The sequence below is a fragment of the Halyomorpha halys genome, unplaced genomic scaffold (assembly GCF_000696795.3).
Source record: "Halyomorpha halys isolate HHAL.00 unplaced genomic scaffold, Hhal_1.1 Scaffold41.1, whole genome shotgun sequence".
Lineage (NCBI taxonomy): Eukaryota > Metazoa > Arthropoda > Insecta > Hemiptera > Pentatomidae > Halyomorpha > Halyomorpha halys.
In genome coordinates, this window is record NW_027115338.1 from 1,633,907 (window position 1) to 1,647,799 (window position 13,893).

General features: G+C 34.3%; 1 long non-coding RNA gene and 1 pseudogene across 1 annotated transcript in view; both read left to right on the forward strand.

Annotated features, from left to right (window-relative positions):
- Positions 1-13,893, forward strand: part of LOC136797015 (uncharacterized) — a 356,578-nt gene that overhangs the window by 161,801 nt on the left and 180,884 nt on the right. The window lies entirely within an intron of this gene.
- LOC112211035 (U6 spliceosomal RNA) lies at positions 3,014-3,114 on the forward strand (annotated as a pseudogene).

Below are 13,893 nucleotides of genomic sequence, written 5' to 3' on the forward strand. Positions count from 1 at the left end.
TAAATTGGGAAATTAAACATAATGAGTTTCATAATAATATTTAAAGAGAAATAAAAACGTTGATAATTGCAGCAGTAGCAATTCCATTTTACATGACATCATTCCTCAGACCACCTGATTCGGCTGTACCCCGCACTAACTTTCCATCACAATTCATTACGATCTTTTTTAATTTAATAATAGTGTTCAGAAATAAATACCTAGGTATATTTATAAAACATTATGCCAATTTTTATAAAAGATTTTGTGATCATTTTCAGCGTTTCCTGTTTTTATCTTGACTCTGCGTTCATTATTAAGAGAAGGGGAATAGTTATTATTTAAGTAATAAACAAAATAAAATTATAATTATTATAAACTTTGAACAGAACTAGACAGATTTTTATCCCCATTCGTTTTCAAAGATGACTGAATGTTGTGGATCAATACTTTATATGTCTCTATTTAAAAATTAATACGATCATTTTGGTGTGCACAATAAAAACAAAATTTTAATTTGTTTTTGTTTTTTATATTAGATGTATTATTTACTTTTTAAAGGTATTCTTTTCTATGTTTCGATTGGTTATGGATCTGTTGATAACATTTCCTACTTTTAAAAGTTTGTAGAAGCTAATTACAATAAGCTGTTTTCCATTTTTCTATTTAGCAAATACATATTTAATGAAATTGAACTTTGGATGGGTTATTCGTGTTTTAGTTTTTGATTACTGAATGGATACATATTTGTTAATATTTATTCTTAAAAAAAATATTATGATATATTAGTTTTTTAAATGAATACGGGTTTCCAAGTGACAAGTTTAAGGACTAACTCCCCCGCTCAGGGATTACCCCCAAGGTTGAAGTAAAGGGCTGTACAATACCCTAGTTTTAGACAGGCTTCATAAAGTTATAGTGGTGAAGAAGTTTAGGGTAAAAAGTCCGAAGTTATTGTTGGCAGAAGTACTTCCAAACGGCCTTTGTTATATTACAACCACCTTCTTACTCTCAGTTTGTTACTAAGCTGGCTCCCTCCACACCATGTCTCTGTCAGTTGATCATGTAAAATTACGAATAAACAATTTATAAAGCTGGATGACATCAATAATGGATAAACTTATCTAAACAGGTCACTGAAAAAATATAACCACTCCAGAATGCTTAGCTTAGAGTAGAATAATACTATTGCAAGAGATTTTGTTTTTCTTCTTGAGTCAAAATTTATTACATATTTCCTAAAGAAGGAATTACACTGCCCACATATTCTAATTAGTTACACACTATCATTGTGTAATATTTACCACCTTCCTAAAAATAAAGTAATAAAAAAAAAGAGAGATTAATAATTTAGAAAACATAAAGACGTTAACCCCTCTCTCCCTTACCCCTCCAAAAAAAGTTGATTGATTTTTGGATGATAAACATGGTGAATAGCAATGGTTTTTTTTTCTTATAAAACATTAGTTAAAAATTGTATTCAATTATAAACATCCTCATGATCAAATAATATTAATATCTAGTTAATCCAGTGTTGCTTCAATACAGATTATGTACGTTCTTGGCAGTATTGTTTGTTTATTTTATTCAGTGATGAACCTTTGCAATCGACTAATAAAAAAAAATCATCAAAATTTGAAGCTCTACTTTTCGAGATATGTAGACCAAAATTAAAATAACAAAAAAATGCTTTCTCATATACTATTCGGCCAATTTTCTTTTTGAATATTACTGCTAAGTCAGAGATTACTGACGATGATTCTCGGAACACATTATTACTATTGTACTTTTCTTAAAAAAATTACTGGTTAGATGTTTCCTTCGGCCATTTGGGAAGATGGAAGTAAAATCCTTAGGGTTTTGGAATTAGTTTTTCAAAATTTTACTAACAAACTGCCGTTTTTTAAAATTATATTATTTCAATTACTTGAGACAAGGTAATTATTTATTAAGTAAATCAAAATTTCTATCCTTTTTTGTTTCAACACTTTTTATTTTAACAGTCCAACGTTTCGGCCATTTTAGCCATCCTCAGGGACATCTTCAATTATAAATTCTTCCTCTTTTTTTTTTTTTTTTTAACTTTTTTCGGTTTTTAACTTATAATTAATGAATGACCTGGGAAGAATATCCTCCAAAAGTAATTCTAAATTTAATGTGAGGAAGAATTTATAATTATAGAGAAGATGTCCTTGAGGATGGCTAAAATGGCCGAAACGTTGGACTGTTAGAATAAAAAGTGTTGATACAAAAAAGGATACAAGTTTTGATTTATTTAATAAAAAACTGCCGTTATTTTGTAAATCATTAAATTCCCTACAAGAGAAAATAGAAAAAACAAACTTCTTCAAGCATTAATCTACGGTCAACTATCTACACCTCAATCAAGAAAAAAACAAAACATAAAAACTCCACTCAGGACTATCGTCAGCAAATATATGGCATAGTTTTTATTTTTAATATTAAATTTCCTCATATTTTTAGATGGATAAGGGAAAACATATATAATATTTAGATTAGATTCCTTGTGTAGAAAAGGGCAGTCCTCCGGGATGACCTGGCGGCTCCTCTTTCAATCGCGTCACTGGCATTGAAAGCAAGGGGACGATGAGTGAGGGCGCTATCCGCAGAAGCTCAGAATTTGAGTAGAGAACCTGGCCATTGCCCGAACTATACGGCATATTAAACTTTTTAAAGTACATTTTAATTTTAAAGGTATTTCACTTAAAATAAATTTTAAATTATGGTATAAGTTCTGGAGTATTCAGTAGGCACCAAAGGCTCTATATATGGCCATAATAATATTGTACCAACCAATATTATTGAAGATACTGATAGGTTTTTATAGGACTTTGAACTCAAGTGGTTAAAAAAGTCTTGTGAGTGGAAATACCACATATATTACCCTTTATTCTTTTTTATTATTTTGTGCTTTATTAGGTTAATAAATAGTTTAAATTCAGACAATTATTGCTGTGATTGAACTTCAAGCATCTTATTTTATTTTATACTTTATTCAACCATAGTTGTTCATTTTACTTCGGGGATACATATACTACACTCGGAACGATACTGAGATGAGCCAGGCCTCTGCACAAGGGTGACACGCTAAATCGTGAAGCATTCCATATTTACAAAATATAATTAACAAGGCATTACCGAAAATATTTTGGACCAGTTATTGTTTCAAAATAAAATATTCTGATAAACATGTAAATAGAAACAGAATGTGTTTTTGTGTTATAGCATAAAACTTCCGCAGGCGATCTATGCCATTTGATTTATTTATTATTTATTCGTAAATTTTTTTTTTGTCAGATAGATGTTATATTTGTGATAGTAAATTTTTAAAAAAGTTGTAATACTTTTCTTTTCATCACCCTTAAGTCTGTTTGATATCCTTATCTAATCCAAAACTATTGAGACATAAGGTGGAGTATATGACTAATCTTGAAAGATATGGCTAATTGTCAAATTATTATTAAAATGATGGTGTTTGGCACGAGGTGTTTGTTTTGAGATGCGGTAAGAAGAGTGATTCCCGCCTATCCTATTCTCTGTATGGTCTATTTTGTACGATATTTACTGCTAGAGATACCCCAGGGATTGAACTCCTTTTTTATAATTTTTCGTTTACTCCTTGGGCCTTGTGGGATTCCTACTAGTTTCTATTAGAGTAATAAACAAAGTAGCTCACGTTAGTCCATTTCTAAATATACTTACATATACAAAATCTTTATATTTTTTACCTTTTGGATTTTAGGTTATTCAACATATTTAAGGACCGCTTACACCATTACAGTTTATACTGCTATTTCTTAAATCTCGGGATGAAGATTTTATTTAGCGATTCTGAATGTTAAAAGAGGCTGATGAATCAATTTTAAATTTATTTGGACTCTCTAGTTTCTAACCTTGCTTCTTTTTCTATTCCTGATAATCCTCCGAGGCCAAAAGAAGATGGCCTAGAGACCTTCTAGTGTAAAAATATGATTAGAGTAGTTTCTTTACAGACCTCTATCACATTATGTATTACAATATATCTCTCTATCCTTCATCCTTTTTGCTTGTGAATCAAGTGAATTTTTTAAAAATAGATTAAGTTTTCATGTCTCAAGATTATTTAACTATATATATTATATAAATTGTTAAAAATACCTAATTAGAAAAACTGAAAACAGGACCATTAATAAAATCTAGAAACGGTACGTATATTCATAATCAAGTATTAGTTTACATTAGTATTTTGTTAATATATTATTTTTTGTTACTATATATATATTTTATCATCATTTTGCTTTACTACATGGTTTAATATCGAACCCGAATCGTGTTTATCTCAACACAAGAAGGAATTTGTTATTGTGGTTAAAACAAACTCAGAAGTAACTTAAAAGTGAACCAATTATATAAGAACAACATAAAAGTTTTAAACTTAATTAATTTCAATATTGTCTTGATAAATCGTTGGATGGCACCTTTTTAAAGAGGTTGTGGAGACATCCTCCCAAAGTTTAATTTCTTCGTATTGTCTGACATGGGTTTGGTTTATCGACGACTATATGTAAAAACAAAGCATCCTTCAATTTTCAGGAGAGTATGTTTTGCAATTTACCGAAAAAAATTAACTTTGTATAAAAGCCTACAATATTTTTATATTATATAGGACCTGTTTCTTCCCTTATTGTGTTTTATGTATTGTAGTAATTGTGAATAACTTTAGTTTTTAATGAAAAAATACAATTTAAATAAAATCCCGAAGATACACTTTAGCAATCTTGTTTTATATTTGTTATTGGCGATTAGTGAGAGCATTCAAAGTTCCATCTGTCTGTTTGTTGGAAAACAATTATTCGTTTGTTTTTCCGCGCTGAATGAAATTAATGTTTGTTCAGCGAGCGAACGCAATAACCACTTGCAGATGCAACATTCTGGCGAATTGAGATTAATAACAATAAAATGAATATGAGAGGAAATTATCGCCTTCCGTTTATCATTTACACACGGAGCAATAACAAACCAATTCAACCATATTAATTCATAAAGTATATTGATCTTTATTGGATTTAACAGAACTGATGTTTCTGTATTGCCGTTTCATTACATGAGCCTTTCAGTGGACGGAGCAACCATTTCCGTAAATTCATTATTAAATATGTGGTGTTTCTTATCATTTAGTTAACTTTTTAATGAGTTCACTATTTGTAAAGGTACGCTGGATTAGGAGAGCGTAGGATGGATGAAAGTGAACATGTATAATTAAAACTATCGTAAGGAAAATAATGGTTGTAATGAAATTTAGCGACAATAATAATTATTTATAAATAGGCACAATAAAAAGAGTTATAAATGTTATGTTTTGTGATAGAGTGATAAGTATGCTATGTTTGTGGCAACCCGATGTATTTAGGCAAAATTTGTTTCTCATGAAATACTTCTTTCTTTATTCTTATCATAAAGTTGAAATAATAAAAAGTTTTATGGTTTGGTGGAGCCCCAAAGCTCAACTCCGTATATCCAGATAGGCCTTATAATTGTCATGTAAATCATTCTTTTGTAATGGATTGGCAATTTAGACCGTTTGGCTAGTGAATGTTGTAATAGTCGAAATCGACGAGCAGTTTCCTGTCTTTTCAGTCTTGTATGAGGATACCATGTCAGTCGTTTGTCGAGATGTATTTCTAAGTAACGGATCTGTTCGACAGGAATAAGTGGGGTATTATTCAAGGATACTGTAGGCCAAGAGGTCATGGGTTAACGACAAGGGGTGAATGGTGAATGTTATTTATTGGAATTAATTTTAATCCTCCAATTTTGGCACCATTCTTCAAGGGTGGTGTTGTGGGATTGGAGGGTTTGGAATACAATGTAAGGATCATTGTTCACTGACAATACTCATTGACACTGAGGTATACCTACAGACTGACGAAATAGGGATGAATAAGCGCCGTTGTAATTTACTTGAAATAATCTGTCGGAGAGATAAAAACGGATAATGAGTAAGTATGTAGGGGGTAGGAATTTACGGATCTTGTATAGCAGTCCTGGGTGCGAGACTCTATCAAAAGAATAAAAAGTTAAAATTGAACAATGAGAAATACTACCAAAAGTAATTTTCTGAAAACTGTCAAAATTATAGTTAGTAGTTCTGCCATCTAAAACGCTCACATTGTTTTACATTTGACATTAGAATCAGTTTTTCTCATAATTTAGATTTTTCCAAAACAGCATTATTACTTTTGAGTAAACTCGCGTCATCAATGTACAATTAAGTGATCTTGAATATCAGCTTGGTGTTCTCCTCATTGAAATAGTATGAGAGGGCGTTAATGTATAATATTCAAAAAAGACTTCCTTTAAGTATCTTTTATCTTGTTTGCAAGGAATAATTAGTCGTATTTCATTGTTTATAGTAATGTATAAATATTGATTTTGAAGAAATTTGATAATTTACTAAAGTATTAAATAATTTTCATTCAATCACGAAATTGCTGACAGCGCCAGATCTTTTTCCGTCTCATTCCATGGTATACGGATCATTTTTATATCACTTTTATTATTTGTATTCTAGCTAAGAAAAAATTGATACTTTTTATCACACCTCAAGAAACCGTAAAAATTGAATTCTAAAAGCAGCAAAAAATAAAAAAGCTCAACCTTTAATTTTGTGTTATTTATAAAAATTAGATATCTCTCATTGTTATTATATCCTGGATGAATAGAAAATATGAAAGAATTTGATACTTGTTGTTTTTCTATTGTTGTTATAACAATAGTTAGATTTTACTTTCTCTTACTTATATGAAATATAGATTACAGTAATTATTATTTTGAATAATAAAGAAGTAGCAGTTTTGACGTATGCAAGGATTAATTTCATCTCAAGGTGGTTAGTGAAAATATTTTAAAGACCGCAGCAGATGTTTAAAAATAACAATGATAACTATCACATTATGGTTGATGTTTAATGAAATGCTTCAAAAGTCCTAAGGGTCTGGAGTCGGAATAAATAATCAAGTTTACTATGCACTTATTTTTTAAAGTTTATTATATATAGCGATATAGCTCAATAATAAGGCACTGCTACTACTAACTTCAAGGATCTGGGTTTGAATCCGGCTATGGCGGATCATTACTATTTTTGTTACTCTATCTGTAAGTCAACCCTATGTGTTCGGGAGCCTTCCACGCTTCATTTAGTCTCAGAAAGTGGGTACCTTAATTAAAGAGAATTCTAGTGGTTGGGCTTGATAATAAACAAGTTACGTCCATGCACAGCCGTTGTTCAAGAAAAAGTATTTCTTAAGAATGAACCCCCGACCCTTCATGTGATGTAGTGATACAGATTTTGTTATTATTTTTTGATTGTATCCATAATCAAATGTTTGTTGTTCATGATGTCTAAAACAAAATATATAGTGGCTTTTGATAAAATAATTTCCGTTTAGTCTTATTTTCTATAACTTTTCGATGAACTCATAATGAAATAATGAGTATTCTTACGAACCATTTCCTTTTTCGATATTTTAGCTCAAGGGATTTATTTTACATTTAATTCAGAACTCTCATGTAGTTATAAAAACTTCTCTTCTAACTCTGTTGAATGAGTGGAACAGGTGCCTCTAAGAGGCACAGATTGTTTTCCTTCCATCGCCTCCTAGGTGGGAATTCGGAGCCGTTCGGGAGTTGCCAAGTGACAGCTCAGTAATTGCCCCATTTGATCAATAACTCCCTGCCATTAGGTCCTATGCTGCTTATGTTCTCTCTGATATAGCCATTGTAATTATGGGTGTCGCTAAATTATTGCAGTTGACATAAAAACCTGTTACAACAGAGACAAAGTTTGATACACATGAAGGTTGTCTAAAAGTTAATTAATTGGAAAACCTTTGTATTGAAAGCATTGTAAGATCTAGTTGTGGTGAACACAAGTGTTCCTATAAGTTTGGTATATGATTTCGTTGTTTAAAAAAATGTTTCTAAAAAAAAAAGTTGACCTTGCTTAGAATCGATTTAGTGTTATCTAGTCGATCCTCGGAAAACGATAGGTTATTGTCCGATGTCAGAGGCACCGCGATTCCCTTCTCATATTACCTTAGCAACGGACACCGTATCATTAAAGGGAAAATTATTGTTGTCAGAGAAATTACAGTTGCGGATCCTGCGACCGGCTCTTAACCGTGAATGAGCCTCCTCAGTCACGAAACAAATAATACAAATGTCCAGAGTATTACTGCACCTCACGCTGTACCCTGTCGAACTCCTGCTTCATACAGCTAGCCTTATTGGGCCCTCGAATATAGGATTGTTCTAACTCGGATATAAAGTTGATTGCCTTCTATTAAGAACTTAAGATGTACCTAAGTTATTTCAATAAAAAAAAAAAAAAAATCCTTACATCTATTCCTTACAGTCTTTTCCTTCAATTTCTTATTATAATATTACTCCTACTGCATCGATCCGCTATATTCTAGCGTTAAATCTGCATAAATGGCGGTTATCAAACGTTTGTGAACATGAGCCCCCAAATTATGAAATCTTCTATCCGATTATTCCTACATATTCCTTACTATCTGAAAACCTTTCATTACTTTTTATTAAGTTGAATATAATTATAATTTAAGACTCATTATATCAGATATAATTTAAGTTCTATTTTTGATAATTTGGCCCAAAATATCAATATCTTATATGCCTTCATATCTTCCAAAACCCACTTCGAACTTTACTTTTCTCTCAATGACCTGCCACCCTCAGAGCTGTCTAAATATTAAAAGATAAATTTATTGAAGTTTGTATTACACAGTAGCGGAATATTTACTCTTCTAAATTATTGTAATTTGAAGGTTACTTGGATGCATACCGAAAAACTAAGTGCACTAATTGTCTGTGTGCCCACGGTCGGATCTAAAGTTTTGCTGTTCCTAGGATCTTGTATTTTTACAAACACTAACACAAGTGATATAATATAATATTGTAACGAGGTTATCTCCTTCGGGAGAGAAAAGATAGATAACCGATCAATTTGATCGGTCCGTTCGTGAGCAACGTTTCTCTGGAGAAGAGTGTAAAACAAACAAGAACAGTTGTGATTTATTGTGGTCTTGGTGTGAATATTTTTGGTTACTTTTGTACTACAATAATTTTTGTTTTTAGTTCACTGTGTTTTTTCTCTTGGCCCATGTATCACGCAGCAATATAATACTAATACATTATGATACTGATATAATAAATACTAATTCTAATTAATGGGTATCGGAGCGTGAAGGGTCTTCGTGCAAGGCTTTGGAACATTTAATTCCCAATTCGTAAAATTGGAGATAATACCCATAGGCATGAAATATAATAACGTTCCATAGTAATTAGAGAAATGTGATATCTAATTTATCACTCTATGCTGCATATTAGACTGAAGTATCCTGTGTTTGTTCTCATGGAAACCAATTCATTTATTTATTTTTTTGAACTTGAAAACTGTACGTCTTGTGGTACGTTTTATATGAAAATTTGTTAGACAATTGAGGTATCCACTTAACTAAATTAAACAAAAAATAAATAAAATCTATTTGGATCAATATCAGAAAAAATATAGCCAACATTTTTATTACAGGATTTTACAAACTAAATGTTGTAAGGATATTCATGAAGATGAACACACGAGATTTTATTTTATTATTGTTATTTTTATTTTGACAAGTTAGCAGTTTTTGCGTTTGTGAAAAAGTTAGCTTAGCTTATCTATTACTAGGATCTCTAGCTCAATTTATATGAAAATTTGAGGCATGCCGATTTAGTACGCTCGGAATTCAAGCTCGATTATACCCCCTTTGAAACGATAATTGAGTTGTGGCAAACACTTCCGCTGACACTTAAACTAATCTAATTTAGTAGGAAAGAGACTCGACAGCTAAATAATTCAGTTTAGTAATCATTGGTTAGTTCAGGAGGAGTAGCTGTTGGTTCTTTCACTAGTAGCTATTCAAATTAAACGATTACATTTACAAATTGAGGTGGATTGTGTCTCTCTCTACTTCTTTTGTATTTAACTTTACGCTGAATACATATAAACGTATTCGACAATTATTTAAGTCAATATTAAAGTACTTATAACTAATACACTCTAATAAATGTGTTTTGAATTTGATAAATATCTGAAACATATATCTTGTTTTAAATATTAGTATATCTGTAGATTCGTTTATTAATATTAATGATAATAATTATATTATTAATGAATACCAAGTTCATAGTATACAATAGAGAGATTTAGTCTCTCTAATCGTTTAAAAGTTCTCTCAAATCGTCCTCCGCTTCCTCGGTTCTGCTAAGCTTTCAATAGTTACGACGATATGTCCTCTAATTACTGTTACCCTGAATGGTCCCTCGTTACGCAGAACCTCTTTCTCTATTGGAATCTACATTACAATAAACTAATATCCCAATTTTTATAGCTCTCGTCATGTCTCTGAAACTCAAATTCTGCCGCGCTGCACACTTACTCTTTTCTTTCTGAATCCCCCCTCTCGCCTTCACCCATAGTTTCCTCAACCCGACACCATTGCTTACGATGTCTTCCTCTCCGTTTGTCGTGCATCTGTAATCCCTCCGCCGTGCGTGGAGCCCAAAAAGTATCAGAAAAGGGGAAAACCCTGGGACTGAATGGATCGCGTGATTATAGGCCGCGACTTCTTAAGTCATTGCTTCATCTGGTTCTAACCTTTTATCTGCTTGATACACCCTTAAGTGGTCGCTTAGTGTACTATGAATGCGTTCAATTTCTCCTCGGCTCTTAGGATGTCCCGAGGTATTGAAAGTGCTAGCTCACCTCCAGCGTTTTCATTTCCTCCCGGATAGCTGCATTATTAAATTCTCTACCACTATCAGATGCTATTTTATTATAGAAAATTGCAACCAATTTAACTGGGCCGTCAGCACCGCCTCCGCCGATCAATCCAGCATAGGGTGCGCTATGGCCACTTTACTGAACAGGTCTATCACCGTAATCCATTTATATCCTCTAAAGTGGTACTGTCGCAGCCAGTATCTTCTTGTCTCGCGCTGGGTGGGAATCGATCATACTTTGTACTAAGGCAAATTGCACTACTCCCGATGGTCTCTTGGATGGTATTCTTCATTCTCCACCAGAAGTACTTACGTCGTAGTGCTTTTAGGGTTTCATTCAGTCCTCGGTGATTGGTTTTACCTTGGTGGTAAGCGATCGTCACTTACTTTTGCCGTTCCTCGTCTCAAAGGGTCTCCGCTATTAGCGTGCATCGAATGAATGACCGGTCCACCTTAATTTGGGTCCACCTTGGTTCGCCACAATCTACGTATTTTATCCCACATCACAGCATTCCACATATAGATGGTGTATCATTCCAGGTTTTGACGCGTCCCTCAGTGCTCTGCAAATTTGCTCCTCCTTGATGCCTGGTTGCGTCCAGATAGTGGTAATGGTACTCTTGCCATATTCGGAACGTTCCATCTTTGTCAAACCAGAGGTCCTAGTTTCCAGATTTTTTTTTTTTTTTTATCATTTATTATTTTCTTCAGCTCCTCCATCTCTTGTGATCTTCCCTAACTTCCCTCCTCGTCCTCTGACGACTCTTTTCTGGTGCCTTGTCCCGGCATTTCTTGTTGTTCATCTTCCTCTGGTGTCCACTCTCGCAGAAACTGCCTCGCGTTTCCTGAAGAGCCCACCTGGTTAATCTGCCTCCGCGAGACGCCTACTAGCGTATGCTACAGGACGTTCATCACCCACGCCTTCCAGCGACAACACTGCTCCCTATGTGTATTCTCTGGGGTTCGTAGTAATTGTGAATTGTTCTTGAAAATCCGGAAACGCAAGGACCGGTTCCCTCTGCTAGTGTTTTATGCATTTCTGAAAATTCTCTTCCATGACTGGTGTCACGATCAGTTTCCTATCTATTTTTAAAAGATTATCAAGGGGAATCAGGTATTCCGCCATTTCTAGCACAAGCCAGCGATAATTGTTTAGTGCTCCTTAAAGCCGACTGATCACTTTTAAATCCCTTGGCACAACCACCCGCTGATGAGACTGACGGGTCACAACCGTTATATCTCAGGTGATGGTCACTTCTTCCTACGAGGCAGTACTATTCGCAAGTACTATTCCTGTAGGTCCGAGGAAGTATGTAAGCCCGGATGGTAGCTAGCCGCCAGGTTATGGAGGAAGGTGCTTTCGTCCTACCGGGTTCTATTCCGATAGATACGAATGAGGAATGTAGGTTCGGAGGGCAGTCGCCGGGTCCTACGATAGGAGAGAAGGAAAGAGGATTGAATGAGAGAGGTCATGTCAAGGGTGACCCAAAAATAACAACTCTTTAAAATTCAAGATCGGCTAAAAACCGAAACTGTCTCAAACTGAGGCTGTGGATTAGTTATCAATTAGGGGTTCTTTAAAACCCTATGCCTAGCTCATATGGCTGTGACCAAGAAGCGGTCTTATCTTCTCTACTCTAGTTTCGTGCGTTATTTTGGCATCGTTAATTTATTATTTTATCAACATTTCTCAGCAGTATATTTAAAATAGTTAATATATATTTAAAAATTAATGATATGTACAAATTATATGTTTTTCTAAAAGAAAATAAATTTTGATCTTCGGTGAAGCTCGAGGTGCTGCGCTCTGGTGGATTAGGGCTGATCTTTTTGTTCCTATCGCTACATCGTCATACATTATTCCTTATTCTTGTGCCTACTTTTCCCAACAGATCATAACCTATAATCACTTGGTATTCTCGGGGTATCTTCTATACCACATGGACGATTAAACTATCCCCTTTTACTCCCCATTAACACAACCCAATCTCTGCTTCTCCTTCCCCGCTAGAGAGCCCACCGAGGGTAGCTAAGTGGCATTGACATGCCTGGACCTGGACCACCCTTCTTCTTCCATACCGCCTCTCTAGAACTTCCTGGTTTGCGATGGTGTTAGAGATTCCAGTGGCCACGAGGCCTCTGATTCTTTTTACTCGAATGATAGGCAGACCGCTGCTCCCTTTTCTCACATTGTTGCTCACTAATGTGCGGTCGCTTCTGGTACGCATCTCAAATCTCCTCTCCGGACCTTCCTTCATCACCTGTCCATCCCTACACGTTCCTCCGCTCTTCAGTCCTCGTTCCGGGCCCCTTCCTTCTACCTCCTCCGTCTCTGAGGCCTCTGATGATTCTGTGGACTCCCTTACTGATTTGCTTCTTCTCTAGGGTCTTCTTCTTGGCCTCAGAAGTTAAGGCCTAGTACTAGTGGCATTGACTCCAATATCATCCACATATGCTTCAACAACTACGTTTTTATGCTCTAGGGGTACGATCGGCGCAGAGAAGATGATTTTATGAATTTTTCTGAAACCTGTGCCTAATAATTAAAGCATCGGGAAGGAATTTTTTGGCGCTTTATGCACAGGATCTATGACCCGGTATGTGTACATGGACAATGGAGAGTTCGCATCAACGCGTCAGATGTACGCGAAACTGGTTTTGGTTTCATTTGTGAGATGGAGCCAAATCAGATGGCTGAGAAATATAGTATGTATGTCCGCATGGGGAATCATTTCCAAATACTTATTTGAAGACCGACCTGCTGAAAGATGTGCTAGAGGAATACCACGCTTGAAATGGCAAGACGAATGGAAAAAACTTTAAAAAGGGTCGGTATTGGAAGATAGCAGATGCTTGCCCGGGTCAGGAGAGAGTGGAGGAAGATTATATCCAGGTTCTTTGGGCATTATATAAATAAACCAATACCAATAAATAAACCAATACCATTAAAAGGCAAATGGATCAAAGGAATCCATTTAATCAAGTAATATTAAAATAAAATTTTTAATAATAGATCCTTAATATAATGAAAGTTTATCAGGCTTTCAAAGAGGAAGATGGTATTAGAACTCC